A 21,132-nucleotide genomic window follows, 5' to 3' on the forward strand; every position below is an offset into this window, starting at 1 on the left:
AAAATCCAGCCTTCAACAACGGCATCGATAGCAACACCTTCAGCGGAAGTCACTAACTATTTGAAGGAAGTGTTACCACCGAAAGTGGATAAAAAAGTAACATGGCTCCATTGGATGTTTGGAGGGCCAAGGAAGCGATCATGCCAAAGTTGGCGAAGCTCGCCAAGAGGTACTTGGCGGTTTCCGTTTCAACGACCCTAATGAGCTCTGCTGTGGATCGAGCCCGAACTTGGACCAGATACCAGCACTGCGGTCATAACGCAGAAACTACGGCAACCTTATTGAAACTTAATGCGTTGAGTGCACCATAAATGTTGGCTCGGTGCGTTTCCGCTTCCCTCAATTGTACATGCACTTCTATGAAATGAACGAATAGCTAATCTTTTATCTTCTTTCTTCTCTTTAGGAGTCCGTCCGTCGTCGAGTCACGCATTGACGTAAAGAGGGGATAGGGCTACTGGCGAAACCCTTTGGAGTGAAGCGCGTACCCGGTACACTTCCTCCAAACAAAAACGCGTCATACATCGAGTAAATTTAATCTTAAGAACTACGCCGCCACGTTGTTCTTATGATTAAACTACTCGGTTCTATCGTACCTCATGGGTGACGTGGAAAAGATAGGGTAGATTTTTTTCTCTTTTTTCTTGGGTGCTCATCTCTGGATTACATCTTTACAATATTGGCGTCTTAAACTTAGGTTTGGAACATTACCTGCTTAAAATTGCCTTCCTAATATCACATACCGACTAAATTTTAGTCTTAAGGAAGGACACCGTCACGTCCGCCTTAAGACCAAATAAAAGTTTTTTTTTCAGTCAGTGAATGGTTCTGGATTCACCCACTGCTGGGATTCGTTTTTAAGACTTTGTGCATTTGATACTTGGAATATAATATAGTTTTAAGCTTTGACGCTGCCACGTGAAAGCTTAAAGCTAAATTACATTCCTGCGTATCGCTGCACATCCCTCTGGAAAGAACGTGTAGGCCGAAATTACTAACCAGTTTGCTGATTTGTGACGTCCACTCGGCCGCTTTTCTCCTATGTTTGAAACAATCTTTTCTGACGTAACTTTTTAAAAGATTGTTTAACAAGACTAACGCAATTTATGTTTGTAACCTCATTTTACTTTTACGACTAATAAAATAAAAAAACCTTGGGCTTTTCCGCCTTGAAACTGAAAGACACTTTAATAATCAATTGTTACATTTAAACAAGCCACGCAAACCCTTAATATAAGCTTACTAAATTATGTCCAAACTAAAAATCGTATTCATGATGTTGGATATAAACATTATTTTTCACTGTTCGCTAACTTGGGTTTAATAACTTAAATTCTACATGGCATAATTTTTAATCGTTTAATGGCCGTAATATTTGTTTAAACTTTAAGACAATTCAACAGAAACAATTCCAATATTTTTCCTTATTATTATTTTCATTACCCTGATATAGCGTGTATAGTCAGTCTATGTCAAAGGAGACAGCCGGGCACCGGCGTTTAAAATTTATCTTCCATTGTTTAAACTGGTGCATTTCACTAGTGACTTGCTCCTCGGGTTGAAGAATCAACTAAGCCCCCTTTTTTACATTGGTCACAGCAGGGGGTTTTGAAGCTAATTTCTGTGTCTCACCCTAGGAATTCAGCGTTGCCAATCGTTCAAAGCAATTATTATCAATAGCATTGATAGAGTTATCTTTTCGGTAAGAGGAATTGAACTCCGATTGTGGGATAGCTAATACGAAGAAAACTTCAAAGTTTAGCCTATAATCCGAACGGGATCAACACCCGCTCACCTGAGCGCCATTCGAACTTTGGCTAGGTTCTCTTCCACCTTAAGATACGGATTTAAACCATCCAACGTTGACTGTGAAAAAAGAGAACGCGGTGGCGTCAGTCCGACTGAGTCAGTCCTGTCGTGACGGGCCTTTATGCGTCTTGTTTATATTATGTGTCGATCAAATCTTTAAAGTGGAAACTTTCAATAAAGGGAAAGTTAACATTCAAAAGATGTCCCATGTCCCCCTATCCACAGTGCAAATTTATTATTAACCATTTCACCATAAATCCTCAGCAGGAAATAATTCGTCCAAGAAACCTTTTAAGCGAGTTTCACCCCCGTTCAGAATCCCCTCTTAATGAAGTGGTCCGGAAATTGCAACATCTCATTATAAATATGGAAAGTTTTGAAATAAACTATTATTATAGTCTTAGCAGAAAACTTAAGCACATCTCATCTTATCAACTTCTAACATGGATAAAGAATGCGCGTGAGGAAATTTGTTTTCACTCTACAGGATAGGCAACTCCCTATCTAGTTCGACAGCTTATTCTGTAACTTCTCTTTTACAACATCGGTTGTCAGCACGCGCAAATATATTTCTCTATGGAACGTAGCTTTGTACGTGCTGACAAGAGGCTAAAAAACTTCAGGATATTTTAAATCCTGAACATGAATATTTCATTCGTCTCTCGTCAGCACGCGCAAAACTACGTTACATACATTACCTAGCTTTGCGCGTGCAGACAACCGATGTTTTAAACAGAGTATATACAGAATAAGCTGTCGTCCGAGATAGGGAGTTGCCTGTCCTATAAATTTACGCGCGCATTCTTTATCCATGCTTCTAACATAGACTCACGCACATCTCATCTTATAAACATCTAATCTATCAACATTATCAGCATATTTTTATTAGGGTTCATCTCTAGGAGATGCTTTACATGCGTTCACAGGATATCATTTGCTGTGTATATTTTTATTTAGGGTTATTTAACTTTAATTTTATTTTTATTGTCACTTGTACTTCAAAACAAACCATTTATATGTAAGTTTAGTTATTTTTCTCCATATGAATTGTAATATTTAAAGTATAAAATTATAAATGTATATGGCAGCACATACAAGGCGTTGACATTGTTTTCAAAGTTATGGACAAAATAAATAAAAAAAAATTATCATATTCAAACTTAATTTCCAAGAAATATAGTTTCCAGTTTTGAATTTTAAACTGATACATTTGAATTAAGTTACTTAATATAAAATTCAAATATGGCGCGGATGCATCCTTCGACAGACAAACCGAATTTAAATTACCAATCGCGACGCCCGACTACCCCTCATAGGCGCCCCCAAGGGGTTTCTATCGGAGGGGAATGCTGGTTGTGGGGGTCCCCGGGAAATTGCGCAACACTAAGATGCAAATTTCTTTGATCATCTGTTTTTAATTGTCAACGCTATAAATTCAGCTTTAACTCATACGCAAAAAGTGTACGCCATAATAGCCCCCGTATTGGCCAACAAAATACTGTCAAACAGTTAAACCCACGAGATAATTAAAAATGATTGTTGCTATTAGCCTGGAAGTTCTCAAAATACTAAAAAAAAATCCATTCTCGACGTCATGCAACGAAGTCCTAGATAGACTTACGTGGGGATGACGTAGCGAAAGGTTAGCTAAGGAATTTAAATAAAATACAAAAAGTTCTAACTGGACCTTCCCCGAAAACGAATATAGACTATACCGCCATCTAGTGGCCTTGCGGTTTTTCGGGTGGGGAAAAAAATATTGGGATTGAACGTATTTCGTTCCTAGGCATGCTTTCCAAGAACGAGGAGGGAGAGAGGGGGGAATGAGAATGTTTTAAACGAGTGAAGAAGGGCTCCTTCGCGAATGATTTTTTCATTCAATCTCTATAGGCTCCATAGCCACCGCCTCTCCTCAAGGTAGAATGCTTAGATAGTCCCTTCTTATTCTAGTTCCGCGGGAGGGGAAAGAAACGCTCGGGCGATTTCTCTTCCAGGGGAAAAATGTTTTTTTCATTCCCCCACCGTCTCTTTCGTAGTTTTGCGAATGAGAATGTAAAATCTCCCGACTATCATTCTCGTTCTATGAATATGAGGCCGGCTTGTTGAAACCAAGGGTTACGATTTTCGAAAGAGAATCTAGCATACCCCTCAATTTCCCGAATTTGCCCACCACTGCAATAATGATGCCCGTTACGGGGCATGAGGGCAGAACCTTGCTTCTTAATAATGTCTACAAAGCTATCGACGCTGGCCCTAAATTATTTATCACAATAGTTTTAAAAAAAATACCTGCAAATATATTTATATCAAATATATTGCTTACATTTTTTTGAATAAAAGCGCTTTAAAGACGGATTAGAATTCCTAATAAAAAATATTTCACCACAATTGTATTATCGCAACTACTCTCTTTACTATTTTAAACTGGAACTTATATATAATTACGCAAAGTTAATTATAACCTAACTCTAATATACTACAGAATAGATTAACAGCCTTATTTAAAAACAAGTTGGGAAACCAAAATAAACCTCTCCGAGCCGAGACGAATTTATTTTCTAAACACAGGTCCACCAGCATATGAGAAAAACCGGAAATACATAGTTCAAATTGGCGAAATATTGCCAAGGTCTTTAGCAAAGGCTTAAGCGTTTAACAATTTCCTTTGTATCCTCAATTATTCTAATGAGGACCTAAAATGTATCACTGAAGGGTGTATTTTACTTTCGGCTCACTCTGAGCCGTTAACACCTCCTATAAGAGGAGGCGAAACAAGGTCATTTCTAGTTTAAATCTAGCAAGAAGACTTGCAGTAATGTAATATAAAGAGTAAGTGCCGCGTTAACCCAATTACGCCAAGATTACATTTACTTGCCGATGACAGAGGAAGAACGACGAGAGGTAAGTGAAAAATATTCCACGTGAATATCAATTACCCCTATTGTTGAATTGTTCTAATTTAAATAAATAAAACATTTGCAAATAGGTTGCAGAGGATTTTTTTAATATGAGCGGCTTTCCAGCCACAGTAGGAGCAATTGACTGCACCCACGTAAAAATTCAATCCCCGGGCGGAGAAAATGCAGAGCGTTTTAGGAACAGGAAAGGCTACGTTTCACTAAACGTACAGACCGTCAGCGATTCCAATCTGCATATGATGGATATAGTGGCGAGATGGCCAGGTAGTTCGCATGACAGCACAATTTTTGACAATTCAGTTCTGAGAGCCAAGTTCGAAACTGGTCGTATTCCACAAGGATATCATTTGTTGGGGGATAGTGGATACGCTTGTAGAACATGTATGATGACTCCCCTACTTGAAGCAAGGACCTTCGGTGAGAAACGCTACAACAGCAGTCAAATAGCTGGTAGAAATCCAGTTGAGCGGGGTGTGGAAAAGACTATTCCCATGTTTGTCTATTGGCTTACGTGTAGATCTTCAAACCTCAATGGACATTGTAATAGCAACTGCTGTGCTTTTTAATGTTGCTTTAAGTAACAGAGAATTGCCGCAAGATGTGAATGTTAATTTGGCAAAGCCAGATGCTGACAACTAACCTGCGCCTCAAGTGAGGAATTATGCTGGATTTGCAAAACGAAGTGTGTTAATTAGGGATTTCTTTGGATAAAAGGAGCCTTCGGCATTGTTCCTTTGGCATTTGAACAAATTAACAGGCGTGTTCTTCGGGTCAAAAGAAGTCAAAAATGTTCTATGAACTTTTGGGTGAAAGCCCCCCGTTTCAGAGTTATGTACTCTCCAAAGTTGGCCTTAAAACAATGGAATTTTGCCGATATGTGGAACTGGTATTATGCCTTTGGACAAATTGTTTTCTAATTTACCATAAGCTTATGTACGAAGAAATTAACAGCTAGTGAAGTGGTTTAAAGGGCCGCTAACATTATTCGTTCTCGTATTAATAACGTTTTTACAAAAATAATAATCCCAAACAAATTTATTGCACCTTAAACGCCAGTTACTTGTTTAATTAGACTTTTTGTTTTATGTTCCTTCGGTTACAAAACATCAGCATTTACAAAAATTGTTCAAAATGACCTCCTTCAACGTTTAAGCAAACTTGCGCGCGTCTTTTAAACGACTCGCGAACACGTTCGAAGATTCCTGGCGTGTTGCGGATGTTATCACACCCATCAATTATTCTTTGTCTTAAGTCCTGGACATCTCGAACTTCACTACGGTACACCAAGTCTTTCAAATGGCCCCACAGGAAAAAATCACATGGGTTGAGATCCGGCGATCTTGCTGGCCAATCAATAGCTCCGCCTCGACCTATCCACCTCAAAGGGAATTCGACATCAAGATGCTGTCTTACTCGAAGGCTAAAGTGTGGCGGTGCCCCATCGTGCATGAACCACATTCTTTGTCGGAGGTCCAACGGTACGTCTTCGAGAAGGTCTGGTAAATTGTCCTGCAAAAATCTCAAGTATGCCTCCCCATTTAACCTTGGTTGCATAAAAAAGGGTCCAATTAACCAATCGCCTACAATTCCGCACCACACGTTCAAACTAAACTGCACCTGATGTGCCCTTACGCGTGTCGCGTGTGGGTTTCTTTGGCTCCACTCGTGCTGGTTGTGCAAATTAATTACACCGCCACGCGAAAAATTGGCTTCGTCAGAGACCAGCAAAATACGTGGAAAGTCCAAGTCTATTACTTGTGCCAAAAACCACTGGCAGAAAGCTACTCTTCTTGGACAGTCACCTTCGTTTAACGAATAATGTTAGCGGCCCTTTAAACCACTTCACTAGCTGTTAATTTCTTCGTACATAAGCTTATGGTAAATTAGAAAACAATTTGTCCAAAGGCATAATACCAGTTCCACATATCGGCAAAATTCCATTGTTTTAAGGCCAACTTTGGAGAGTACATAACTCTGAAACGGAGGGCTTTCACCCAAAAGTTCATAGAACATTTTTGACTTCTTTTGACCCGAAGAACACGCCTGTTAATTTGTGCCAGACTTCTCCGAAACACCCTGTATAACTTTATATTTAAAAATGAACTATTGCAAAAACTGTTAACTGAAACTTTTAATGTTAGTGTTTTTTACATTTTAACATTGATAATAATATGTATATAACTATATATTTATATTTAAAAATGAACTATTGCAAAACATGTTAACTGAAACTTTTAATTTTAGTGGTTTTTACGTTTCAGATGTATTACGGTTTATGTTTAAAGATGAAGGATTAGTATCGAGAATAGCTCAAATCTTAGACAGCATGCACACTTTCAGTTTATGCTCTACTTCAAAAGCTTCTGCTTTTCTTTTTAAAAACTCACCTTTTACCTTAGCATGCTCTACTAAAGCCTCTGCGGCTAGAAACTTTGGGTGACAGTCATTCTCTTTCCTTTTCGGATGGGAAAGTGGCGCCATCCCACGGCGCCTACCGTTCCACGTTGCAAAAACGCCTTTAGTTCCACTGGAAGCTGAATTTTTGAAGGTAGATCCGCTACCTTGGGTTTTTTCATCCAAAACAACCGTTGGAATATTGGAGGATGATCCGCAAGTTTGTGTTGTTTCTGCAGTAGGAGCACTCGAGGTGGATCGGTTACCTTGTGTTGTTTCCCCAGAAACAACCGTTGGAACATCACTCGATCCGTGACTAGTAGTTGCTTCATTATCAATGTCTGTAGCGTTATTAGTTGCTGTTGCATCAGGTCGTGCTCCATAAGTAGGCAATGTTGACGTTGAATTGGCAATAGGTGGTTCAATAACCTTGACAGATATTTTTCAATTATAAAACCAGCTTTATGGCATGCCATCTCTTTGTCACCAGAATTGTTAAATTAAGTATGGCTATTTTCTGTGGGGTGCCAAGAAATGGTAATCTATAATTGGGTAACTACTTCCGCCCTGGCAGAAAGGAACTTTGAAGTTTGGATCCTATTCTGTAACTTTCTAATACATTATCATAAAGTGCAACGCCCTTGTTAGGTTTTCACTTTCCAAATTGTCATATGAGAGCGTAAAAAAATTGCAAAAGTTTGTCCTTCTTTCCCATAAAATTTCACCTCAGGATTTTGCCCAATATCAATTTTTTACCAACCATAAAGCTAACAACTCGCGTAATAAAGCCAAAAAGCGCTTACAAAATTAGGTTCCTGGACAGAAATTGTCACCCGTAATTTTGCCTGATTTGAGAACTTAACAGCTCTGACAGAAAGAGACACTCAATTAATAGGAAGATTTAATAAAGTACCAACATCGTAAACAACTCCTCCAGATTCTATGGTTGCGGAAGTTGTGGTAGCCACAGGATTCTCGTTGTTTGAAAATTCGACTGCAACAATATTAAAATCAGTTTCTTTCACATAATACATTGTTAAAATATTAAGTCCTCTATTTACTTACAATGATATCCACTATCAGAATCATGATTATTGTCCAACGGTTTAGCGGTGAAACCCAGCTCTATCAGTCTTTCCCCGATTGGTTCTAGTTCATTCGGGGATTGGCGACCGCCCCCAGTTTTGAACCGTTTAATTTTCTTTACTGCTTGCTTGTGTACAGTGGCGTTTATGGGCGAATTGCCGTCAAACATGTTGTATAACGGATAACGTTGTGGCCTTATATGAACCGAGCTTTTTATCTATGCCTGCCATAGAACATTTTCGACTCAAAATGTGAAATAGAACGCATTATACTTCGGTTCAACCACCGATGTTGTAACACCCTGTATGAATTAACTGACATATCGAGCCATTAATAGCTCGTGGCACAGAGTATGACATAGAACTGCGTCATGAAAATGACCATAAGACTACTTACAAGAGGCGTTTGGCAGGGGTGATTCTCCATCACTGGCGGGCACAGTAAGCTGCGGAGGGGGAGTGTAGCAACTCGGCTCAGGAGGTTCCGCTTGAGGTTCGTCAACATCTTTGGTTAGATGAAATAATTACTATTTCGAGCAAAACGTTTAATACTTCATCTTACCAAAGGAGCCAGAAATGGCCAGAGGTTTCGTCAAATTGCACTTTAAAGAAAAGAATACAATTAAGTAGTTAGGTTGACAATGGCTACGTAATAAAATTATATTAATATAGTCTGGAAGATATCTGACATACAGGAATTTTTTTTCACCTCCTACAGCTTCAAGGAAATCAAAAACTATATGGTCGTAGTGACTAAATAACAATAAAATCATTATTATTCCAGTTGTTCGGGACTAATAAGGTAAGAGGCTTTTGAGTCCAACCCACATTTCCGTCGATTCTTGCTGGACTATTCCAGTAGAAGGCGTAATGGCACAAGATCTGTGAAATTATTCAGTTTGAAAGGGAGAGTGAAAATGAAGGAAAAATTGATTTTTTATCGATTCTCCTTCCTTCTGTTCTCGGTGCTTTAATTGGCGCGCTAGTTCTTCCTTGTTTCGCGTTTCGCCGAACATGCCACTGAAACGGCTTTATAATTCGTCCCAGGTGTGGACGTGAGTCTTACAAAGGCTCCACCAATCTATCGCGGAACCTCTTAAATTAAACGCCACTTGCCTGAGTAGTTGATCGGCATCGACTAGTCCCGAATCTAAACACCCTCGGGCGCGTTCCAAAAACTCACTCGCGGTCACGTGATTGTCACCGAAGACCGGTAATAAATGGTGTTTTGTTAGCAAAATCAAATTTTCGCGGTTCGTCGACGAACCGGACGCCCCGTCCTCACTAGCATTGGAATTAACTGTCCGGTTAACCCCCTGGGATACCGGGTTGAAGAGGCCTTCATGAGAAGGAGAAGATCGCGAATTTGGCCCAATTTGCCCCAAAGTTTGGAACATTAAGGCCCACCTTTGTTCTTCCTGGGCGTACCGTCTTTCACGTTCTTCCCGTTCTTCGCGGTATCGACGTTCTCGCTCCTCCCGTTCCTCGCGGGCAATCGCCATGCGATTGTTCATATCACACCGGATTAACGAAATTAATTGTCCAATGTCAGTGTTATTTTCCCCTCTGGGATTGTTCACAGGGGTTTGAGGATCCCCGGTTGAGTGGTGATCATGGTCCGAGTTATTTGCGGCGTCGGCCATATCGTAAAAGTCAGTTCCGGACGATTCGGATTCTGATGAGCAATCAGATGTTTCTGATGAGTGCGACGGTGCACCGCTAATTACTTCGTGACCAACTTGGCTTCTGGCGCGACGATTTGCTCAACGTTTTGCAGTAATCGTCGGATATTTAGGTAGACAGCCACGAGATTCAGCGCGTTCCGTTCGAGCTCTCCTCTGAGCCTCGCGAAGAGAAGGGGATATTCTCCCTAACGGCATGTATAGATTCTTGATAAAAAAATCTAAGTCCAGCGGTCGGGCGCCAATTGTAACGTTGCCCGGATATGTAACGCTACAAGTCTCTCTACGAGCGCGATTTTCAGTAGCGAATGTAGGAGATGTTAAAAAAAGTGACTCTTCGTTTTGAGGGTAGAAATAGAACTGATATTTTATTATTCGGAACAACAGAATCCCCCAAGTCAACCCTGTCGAAAAACCAATCGGAGAGAGTTCTTAACATCTCTCCGCCTAGTCATCAAGCCATAAATTTAGGTAGATTCTTGGAAAGTGAAATTAGTGCCTAATGGCATCCTAGTCCGGAAGGTCAGGGTAACGAGGACCACCCCAGCTAAGATGACAATAGGACACCCTAAAGGCATAGAGGGTTGGAGAGTATGGCGACGCGCGGCTTTTAGCGCCTATACGGCGAGTGAAGTAGCCGGCCGTTACATGGTATCATGGCCGTATAAATGCAGACGTGGAACCAAAAGACGCAAAAGCGACGTTTAATATTACAATTATGATGAAAGATAAAATTCCATACTAGGATATTTATTCTAATACTTTTCATGCGAACACTTTTAATACCAAAAACAATATAGATTGAATAATCTGTCTTTGCACGTGCTCTTTCGAAAACAATTTGAGTTTAATTTTGGTGAAAAAACGACGATAAGTATTTTTTTAAAATAATTGATGTTTTATAATCATGTGTTTAAACTGAAAAATTTTCTTCTCTTGTCGTATACCTTTTCTAGTCTTCGTCCACTGAGACATTATTTATTAATCTAGTCAAAACTACAACAAAAAAGGATCCAAAAAACTTCTGCCGGCCAACAACTTGTTTTGGCCTCGAACGAAATTCAAACGTTTTCCTCTCCAAACTAACTGCTTAGACTATTCCCACCGTTTTTGGGACTTGGTGTGATACAGGGGTATCCTACTAGGCAATCCTCAGTCATGATCCATTACAAGCAGATCATGCTAGTTAAAGCTCTAGGGTTCCCTAAATCTACTTTACAATTGGATTCATATAAAATCATTTTTGAAACTTGATTAACAAGTTGCTCCTTTTATAATTTGATAATATAAAAGCCTTTAGTGAAACTTCAAGGCATATGTTTAGATTTAGCCTTAGCCTCTTAATTCTAGTAATATTATAGAGCTTTATAACTGCGAGTTAGCAAAGTGGATACGATGTTGGACTGCGAAGCGATAGGTTGTTGGTTCGAATCTCCGAAAGGCATGTTAATAATATTAAAAGTAAATGTTTCGTGATACTAATTAAAACGCTCACTTTCATTCCTTTCAAGGCAAGAGATATATAGAATTAATAATCAAATTGTGCTTAAATGAAGTAGTCTTAATGGTAGTTCCACCAATGTCTTTAAGTTTTAGATTAAAATTTTAATATTTTGGTTTCGGGTGGGTTAGGTTAGGTTAGGTTAGGTTAGGTTCGGTTCGGTTTGGTTTGGTTTGGTTTGGTTCCAATAATTCGTTGACACCTTTTCCAAAAATGCTCCTTTTAATTAGCTACCACCTTTTCCAAAATATTCTCCCTTTAAATAGCTACCACCTTTTCCAAAACATTCTCCTATTAATTAGCTGCCACCTTTTCGAAAACATTCTCCTACTTATTAGGTGCCACATTTTCCAAAATATTCTCCTTTTAATCAGCTACCACCTTTTACAAAATATTCTCCTTTTAATTAGCTACCACCTTTTCAAAAACATTCTCCTACTAATTAGCTGCCACCTTTTCCAAAATATTCTCCTATTAATTAGCTGCAACCTTTTCCAAAAGATTTTCCTATTAAATAGCTGCCACCTTTTCCAAAATATTCTCCTACTTATTAGCTGCCACATTTTTCAAAATATTCTGCTTTTAATTAGCTACCATGTTTTCCAAAATATTCTCCTTTTAATTAGCTACCACCTTTTCCAAAATATATTCTTTTAATTAGCTACCACCTTTTCCAAAATATTCTCCTTTTAATTAGCTACCACCTTTTCCAAAACATTCTCCTACTAATTAGCTGAAACCTTTTCGAAAATATTCTCCTATTAATTAGCTGCAACCTTTTCCAAAATATTCTCCTTTTAATTAGCTGCCACCTTTTCCAAAAGATTTTCCTTTTAATTAGCTACCACCTTTTCCAAAATATTCTCCTTTTAATTAGCTACCACCTTTTCCAAAACATTCTCCTACTAATTAGCTGCAACCTTTTCCAAAATATTCTCCTATTAATTAGCTGCAACCTTTTCCAAAATATTCTCCTATTAATTAGTTGCAACCTTTTCCAAAATATTCTCCTTTTAATTAGCTGCCACCTTTTCCAAAAGATTTTCCTAATAATTAGCTGCCACCTTTTCCAAAATATTCTCCTTTTAATTAGCTACCACTTTTTCTAAAATATTCTCCTATTAATTAGCTGCCACCTTTTCCAAAAGATTTTCCTATTAATTAGCTGCCACCTTTTCCTAAAGATTTTCCTATTAATTATCTGAAATCTTTTCCAAAAACATTTCTATTATTGCTTATAAATTGTTCGTGGTAAGAGGCGGGCTTTTAATACTCATATAAATAATCTTTTTACCTCCAAACAAGGTTGGGTTGGGTTAGGTTAGGTTAGGTTAGGTTAGGTTAGGTTACGTTACGTTTGGTTAGGTTAGGTTAGGCTAGGGTAGGTGAGGTTCGCCGTAATTAAAACGTAGTTAAAATAAGTGCAGTAATACATTTTCAACTCTCATTTATTTTAACAATAATAAGTTGTGAAATTAAAAATATATTTAATGCAAAACCACACAGTATGTCTTCTTCCAGTTCAATAGAATTTCGGTCCAATGGGACTATAATAAAATCGCACCTTTTGGCTACGTTCGGTCGAATGGGACAACACAAAAAAGCCGTTCTGCCGAATGGGAATTCGGTTCAATGAGACCAAAGCAAGTGGTTTGGGCTACGCGTTGATCATCAGTTACTGACAGTTATTCAGTCAGGTTTTAAACTTAAATAGGCAGGCTATAAGTTTAAATCTATATTCAAGTAAAGTTTTGTACCATGAAGCACAAAACAAATCAAAGGCAATTAGATGGGTGATTATGTTAGGCTTGCAGAAGAAATTTGAGGTGTTGTAATTAATTTAACTCGCCGCAAGCAAGACGATTGAAACATAACCACCAATTCTTTTTAGAATCTTGAACCAATTAACTTCTTCAATGTTAGGATGATCTGTACTGACGAAAGTAAGTATCCAGTTAGCAAAATCAAGAACGGCAAGATTAACATGTCCATCTTCATCGCAGTTTCCCCATCCTCGAAGGCTTTAGGTGGTTCAACAAAAGCGTTTCTTGCCCCGAAACGTATTTTGTCCAAACTTTTATAAAACATTCCGGAACTGAAGAGTACGTTCGTTCTACAATTGTAAAAATTTTCATATTTAAGTTTAACATTTTGGTCTTATAATTTTACTAATTTGAAACCATAAGCCTATCATACTTTCTGTAAGTCTGGGTCAAAAGAATTTTACCACACTTTATAAAACGGCAGAGCGGAGTATTTCTTGTACATTGCTATCCTGGTGGCGGATATGTCATGAACAGAACAATACTATGGTTATAAATAAAATAAGTCGTTTAAAGGGACGGAGGCTAAACTGGATAATCGGTCCTTGTCTGTAGAATATGATGGACGCTCGCAAGCTCAAGAATAGACCAGGGCTTTCTTCTTTTTCCAATTTTTATGCAAGGATACTGTGACTCTAGATCTCTTTTTGAAACCCGAATAGCATTAGGTCAGATGAGATTCCCAAAGTAGTACAACCGTAACGGCTCAGAGCGTGTCGGCCCGCATGCAGCGTCGCTTCACCTCTCTGATATTATATTAAAAAGACTTGGTTTGCCCAAGCCTAAAAAACAAAACGATAAGAGTTTTTCCAGTTGACTGAAGCGCGGACATTATTTTTCTAATGAAATTCAAACACAATCCGTATTTTACTACTCCTTAGAATTTTAATTCAATCACCTGATTTTCCTGGTAATCCATTTATTTCCCAGAATTAGTTACTTTTTTAACGCGAGCTAGCCTCGCTCTGTAACCGTTTTCCTATAAAGACATGTAAAACTTTAGCTCATTATATTCGTTTCTGTTAACTTTACACCTCGTTGCTTTCGTTGATAATTTTAATGAGGATAAGCTCTGCATACTGCTATTAACACGCGCGATGCCGATGGTAACCTTCATAGAAAAATAGAAGGGATTTCGAGGCGGCGTAAATCTGGTAGATGGACCCTCTTTGTGGCAGATTTGCCATAAAACGAACAATATGTGGGACGGAGACTAAACGTGACTTGAATTATGATACTAAGTCCTTGTGTGTGTAAGTCATGAGGGATGCTGAATGAGGGATCTTGCGCGTGCTCAATAATAGACCAGGGTCCTATCTATAATTTTCATAGATCTTGAATCGAAGATTTTATTATCGATCGAACACGTTTAGGATGCGAGAGTTAAGTTTAATTTAGTGTCTGGAGGTATTGTGCCATTAAAGTCTAAACTAAAAAGTCAATATGAAAATAATATTTAATTGAAATTTGGCTAATACCTTATTATTTTTACCACCATAACCCACCTTAAAACCTACATTTTGTTGTCCTTATTTTTAATCCCATAAATCAAAAGGTTTAAATTTTTCTCTAAGTTGCAGCCTTAGGAGATGGAAATTCCCGTTAGCTACGTTTCGCGCCTCCGTTTAAAAATATTGAGGCTTGTTTAAACCCAAAATCCTTAAAGCCATTCAAGTCAGGCTACTGAGTTTCAACTTCCCCTCTTTCACAGTCAAAATGGATGTCGCCCGGGCTCGAATACTTACATATGTCTTAAGATCTTCCGCGCTTCGGGATGTAGAGATTTACGAAATGGAACGTGTGCCGTGATGGATCCATACGGGTTTTTCGAAACATATATGTATTTTCTTGTTTTTTCGGATAGCTCTAATAGATAAACATATATCTGGACCATCGTTTTGTAATGAAGATAGCATACTGGCAGCTTTTTCAGGTCATCTTCTAAGCAAGACAAACTATCAACTTGGTTTTCCAATTTATATAATTCGTGAACATTTTTCTTCCTTGGCAACACTTCTGACTTAATTGGAACAAACTAAAGTTAAAAAATAATGTAACGTTAGTTAAATGCAGAATATTAGCAAGATGAGAATACAGTTTCGAATCTTGTAAAAAAGGTCATGTGTCATAATTATTCACATTTAACTTTTAGTTATGCATAGAGGACTTTTTAATTACAAATTGTTTATGCTTCCCTTCAGGCAAATGTTTTAAAAGAATAATTAAACTTACCCATTCTTCTTCTGGAACTCTACCATCATATAGTTCAAGATTGGGAACTTTGAGAATGTCTAAGATATCTTCAACGTACGATACGCGATCCGGTACTGTTATTTTAGATAGCAGCAGATCAGTAAAGGACATGGATATGTTAAAAATTGCAAGTATCCAAAAAGCCCAGAATAGCCGAAGAGTCTTATTTCGAAAAATTGAAACATCATCTAAATTCCAATAAAAATTGTAGATTTTGTATTCACGTATTAATTCTTGGCGTAACTTACTTCCCACATTAATTGTGGTTTTCAAAATACATTTCAAGTATTTGAAGTATAATGATTTAAATGACCGTGACTGTTTTAAATATAATGCAAACGACGCAGCAAGCACAAATGGTGTTATTAATAGCGCTAAAAATATTGATATCCAAACCTGAAAAACAAAGGGTTGCTGCGGCTTCAGTCGAAGAGTCATTGCCGCGAAAAAAAACGTTGCTTCAGTCAAATAGGACAACTTAGCAATTCAAAGATTGTAAGATAAATTATTGGACTGACGGTAAAAAATTAAAATTTGAATAAGGTTAATTTCTTCGTGAAATGTTGTCCTAAACGTTCTCTATATTACTCGATATGATTTAATATCTTACTCCTCTGCTGAAAGAACGAAATATGTCGAAATATCGCTTTTCCTTCGATATAGGTGATCCCGTAAAAAGATGTGTTGACTCGACACCCATGGCATTCGAAAACTCAATGAGGTTGAAATATGACGGGATTGGCATACAAAATATCATTCCAATATCGGAAACCTTTCAATAAAGTATATTTAAACAAACATTATGTCGCTAAACATTAAATTAAAACTTGCACGATTGAGGTTGAAATGGAGGTTTCTGTTATAAGAACCCTTCAATTTGACACCCACCATTGCAAGAATTGCTTTCAACCTAAAGACCTTCGCTATAACCATTCTAAATTACTAATAATTAGAATTTTAAACAATTTTATTATCTCTCGAGAACGAGTAGGGTTTAATTCGAAAACAAGTCACTAGAATTAACTGTCCAAAGAAAGGGGTCAAACGGATGGCTATATAGTGTGGTTTCGAAAAACGTTAGTACGCTTAACGGTTATTGATCAACTAGTTTTTACACGCGGAGTCGCTCGCTTGCAATAAGAACTTCCATCAAAATGATATAAAGTATGGGTAGGCTTTACTGATGACTAATATTTTTATAACACCCTAGGAGCGAAGGCACTCGGCGTTGCCCGTCAGCCCGTCGGAACATTTTTCATTACTTTTCATGCGGACATTATTCCATAAAGGTTTTGAAATTTCTGGCCGCCATTTAAAAAGATTGCACCAAATTGAACCTAAAAGACCATTCAGTCCGTCTATATATAGGTTAAAGGAAACCAGTGTACTAAATATTTGCGAAATCGGTAGAAAAGCGCGGTCTTTGTTGCATGGTGAATATTTTTTACATTTCTGGTCACCATTTATTTAGATGTCGGATTGGAAAATTTTTTCTTAGTACGCGCCTACTACTTATGAGTAACGTTCTTGCAAATGTTTAGCCTTCTAGGGTAAGCGGTTTGGGCTGGCCCTTGATTATCAGTCAGTGAGGACTTTAATTTATATGGTTATAGATAATGCCCACTTCACAAGCCTACGATGCTTCTGTCTCTCTGGCGGGAGCTACATAAATAATGCTTACGTTATTGGCTAAACGTCCAAGCATAGTTTCCACCTTTGTAACTTCTGAAGCGTTAAACTGAATCTTCCATCTAAAAAAAGATGATGATACTTAATATCATTAAAAGTTAACTCGCGAACTCGCAATTAATTATTATTTAAAGAAATATTTAAAAAAACGATTTTTTACCCAAGTCTGTTTTTAATCATGTCTGTAAAAATTCCCACTATGCTAATAAGTAATCCAGAGACTTCTTGGGTATCTTCATTTAGTTCTATTAAGCTGGGAAACTAATATAATTTAAAATACATTTTATTAGTATAGTATAAAATAATAGGATAGAATATTAATATAAATAAAATGATATATATTAATATAAATAAAATGATATATATTAATATAAATAAAATGATTAATATTAATATAAATAAAATGATTAATATTAATATTAATATAAATAAAATGATATATATTAATATAAATAAAATGATATATATTAATATAAATAAAATGATATATATTAATATAAATAAAATAATATATATATTAATATAAATAAAATGATATATATTAATATAAATAAATTGATATATATTAATTTAAATAAAATGATATATATTGATTTAAATAAAATGATATATATTAATTTAAATAAAATGATATATATTAATTTAAATAAAATGATATATATTGATTTAAATAAAATGATGTATATTGATTTAAATAAAATGATGTATATTGATTTAAATAAAATGATGTATATTGATTTAAATAAAATGATATATATTGATTTAAATAAAATGATATATATTGATTTAAATGAAATGATATATATTGATTTAAATAAAATGATATATATATTAATTTGAATAAAATGATATATATTAATTTAAATATTAATATAATAAAATATAGAATAGAATCAAAGTTTATGTTCACAAAAAAGCGTATGAGAGCTTAGGAGAATTTGCACAGGCGATTGGGCGAACATAGAGGATCATATAGTTGAGGAGTAGACACTTGAATTCGAGAATTTCTCGCTTAAATTTAAGCTGGTCATTTCCTCTTTTATCCCACTGCCTGCCTGCCTTCCGTACAAGACATATACTTAATTGGTGGAAGAATGTTGTCTGTTTAATAAATATCTTCAACGTTTTTTTAATGCTTTCATAATTCATTAATTGTAGCTTTTTAACCGCTTATTAATAAAGAGCAATAATTGCAATTCTAGGTAAATATGTTTTAAGTATAGCTCTCCTCTCGACTCGGAGAAGTAATATTTTGATTTTCCCAACTGGGATTGCGTCTGTAGGAGGGTGTCTTTAAATATGAGTCTGGTAAGATTATTGCAGGGGCTGCTTGCTTGTTGATAGTGTTCTTTGCTTGCCGCGGAAGCTATTTTTAGGTCCAGCATACTTTATTTATCATTGATTGTAATGGCATACTTGATGGTACTATTAATCCAATTGTGTAAAGTCCTCTCAAAACACGTCAATTGTGGATAAGCATTCGTTTTATATATAGGTTATGTTTCCATGAAATGCGTGAAAGTAGTATCAATAGTGTCTGCAAACTTTATCAAATCCCAATTTAATTTGGCCAGCTCAGTTAGAAAGTTATTGCGCTTTAACTTTATTTTTCTTATGTAAGGATAACTGGAATACGAGGAGAGGATAGTGATCAGACCCTTCGTAGTCACTTAGAACGCTAATAACAACTGCCAGGGTCGAAGCACAGTCAAAGAACAGCGTCTCGAAGCTCGTAAATACAGCCTTGTGTCTGGGGTAGACAAAGATCAAAGATGGTGGTGTTTTGAAGCCAGTAAAGAAAGACTGGTGTCTTTGTCGGATAGACAAAGACTGTAAGGTGTTGTTGTTAAACAGATTGGTGATGACAGATAATGGAATAGTAGCCAGTGTAACTGCGCTATTAAACTTAAATGGAATGCAATTTTTACAGATTTCTGTGAACAGTGAATACAGTCCGGAAATTGAGAACATGTTTGCTCTGATTTACAAAATGCGAACGCGATCCCCTGGGGTGTATCAACAGACAGATACTCAGATTGGCTCTCGAAGTTGGGGACGCAAGCTAGATGGGTTGTTCTCTCTTTCCCCCTTGCTTTGGCTTCCCGCTCGCGTTCTTAACTCTACACACGCTAGCTTGGGTCCTCATCAATGCGTAGTATCACACCTCCACGGTGGTGAGAGCTGGTAACCACAACGTTGTGTTGGGCTAAGCGGATACGCGTCCTTCTCAAGCCAAGGTGTTGAGGCATCGTGCCGAGGGCTGCATGGTACCGGGGAAGTAAAACTACGGTATCGCTAACGATCCCCTCGGGGCACCAGGCGACACCCCGTTGTATCTAGCCTTCTACCGGGTGGTGACCGTTTAATTGCCCCCTTACTCGTGGGATTCTTATGGATAACACATCAAACAACAACTCTAAAACTACAACACCTACGGTTCAGGGGTCTGCTCAGGGCGGAACCCACACTGATACCACTACGCTAGGGCCTGTATAAAGCGATACTCGTGCCGATTTATCGGTGCGTGTGACTGGTCAGGCTTCGAAACGTACCGTGCGACGTCGCCGTAAACGACAGATTGCTCGGGAAAAGGCAAAATCGGGGTCTGAAACGGTCTCCACCCCCGCTGGGGGTGCGGTGGCACGTGGCACCCAATTGAAGAGGCTTAGAACGGAGGACTCGACTCCCTCACCCAGCACCTCGCAGGCGGCGGCAAAAAAGGCTAAGTCCTATAGTGACGCCGCCAGCGCAGAAAAGATGGCCATTGTTAAAAAAGGCTATCCGAAGGCGGTCATCACGGAGGAAGACGTGGGTCCAATCCAGAAGGCGATTCTAGGGGCGCTGGATGGGATACCTTCGGGGAGCCGTCTACCGCGCCTTGCGAATTTTAGCCTGACGGCCGGGGCCCTGGTTTACTCCTGTGAGGATACGTTCACTGGTCAATGGCTGAAGGACAACTTTGCCTACTCGGTGGTGGGGGATGCGGTGCTCTCAGTAATGAGAGCTAGCGAACTCCCTAAACCGTTTAAGGTAATGTTCCGCACCAGGGACCAGATCACCAAAGAACCGGCGGTGCTGTTCCGGCGCCTAAAGGCCCTTAACGAAGGGTTTGCTACCGAATATTGGAAATGTATCCGGACATACGTGGACAGGGCCGTGCGGTACTGGGTACTGTCCATCGATGGCTCCTCGCTGGACGCCATTAAGAATGCTGGTTTCGTGGGCTTCACTGGAGTGGACAAGGGTTCCTTCAAACTCCTACAGCACACGGAAACCACCAAAACCACTGCAGCCGAGTCTACGGCAGGGGGTGGGACTAGCGTGATGGGGGATCTCGCTGTGGAGCTCGCTGGTGTCGCTCTAGGCACAGAGAGGGAGGGGGTGGCTCATTCGGAAGCTTGTTCTTCCATGGATGAGTCCACCTTACTGGATGGGACCCTTCGGAATCCAGCCGATGTGCGTTCTAGTGGTCCTAATGAGGGGGAGGATCTTGGGACTGGGAGCTTGCCTGTCGGAGGGGGAGGTGCCACTAGCCCTCTCGGGACCGATGAGGTGTAGCTAGGTCCCTTCTGAACCCCTCTCTTAGGGACCATGGGGACGCTACGTGCAATTCAAATAAATCTGCACCATAGTAAGGCGGACTCTGCGGTACTCTGCAGGAGGTTTGCTATAGAGGGTCTTGATCTGGCCCTTATACAAGAACCGTGGATTTGCCATGGCAAAATCTTCGGTCTTGACGCGGCGGGGTCATTATTTTATGACCATACTGCTGCTAGACCTAGGGCGTGTATTCTGGTTCGGAGGGATCTTTGTTGTATCTCTCTACCGCTGTACACGTCCCATGACACGGCGGCCGTGAAGCTAGTCCTGGCCACTGGGCATGCCAAGTTGACTATCACGGCTGCCTCTGCATATTTTGCCCACGACGCGGACTCTCTCCCGACAATTGAGGTGATCAATTTGGTCGATCAATGTGAA

The sequence above is a fragment of the Phalangium opilio genome, unplaced genomic scaffold, assembly GCF_054372755.1.
Source record: "Phalangium opilio isolate 3A_F unplaced genomic scaffold, DU_Popi_V2 ptg000046l_1, whole genome shotgun sequence".
Taxonomy (NCBI): Eukaryota; Metazoa; Arthropoda; class Arachnida; order Opiliones; family Phalangiidae; genus Phalangium; species Phalangium opilio.